The following is a 252-nucleotide window of genomic DNA, read 5'->3' on the forward strand; positions in this document are numbered from 1 at the left end:
CGGGGGGCGGCCGCGGGAGGGGCGCGGGCACAGGGCACCCGGGGAACAGGTCGGACGGCAAACAGAGCACCGAGCCGCGCTAAGGCCTCCCCTATGGGGACGCCTTGGTCCCCCGGCCCCCCCTGGGTGCTGTGGGGCTGGCGGCAGGGGGGCCTGGCCTCCAGGCTGGGGGCGCAGGCAGATGTCAAGCCCCAAGGGGGACTCCAGGCACCCAGCACCCACACGGTGACACCCACTGGCAGTGACATCGCA

The 252-nt window shown here is 74.2% G+C and overlaps 1 protein-coding gene across 1 annotated transcript in view; it reads right to left on the reverse strand.

Moving 5' to 3' along the window:
* Positions 1 to 252, reverse strand: part of WSB2 (WD repeat and SOCS box containing 2) — an 8,047-nt gene that overhangs the window by 4,520 nt on the left and 3,275 nt on the right. The gene's annotated exons all lie outside the window — the stretch shown is intronic.

This window comes from Aptenodytes forsteri, unplaced genomic scaffold, assembly GCF_000699145.1.
Source record: "Aptenodytes forsteri isolate BGI_AS27 unplaced genomic scaffold, ASM69914v1 Scaffold129, whole genome shotgun sequence".
Lineage (NCBI taxonomy): Eukaryota > Metazoa > Chordata > Aves > Sphenisciformes > Spheniscidae > Aptenodytes > Aptenodytes forsteri.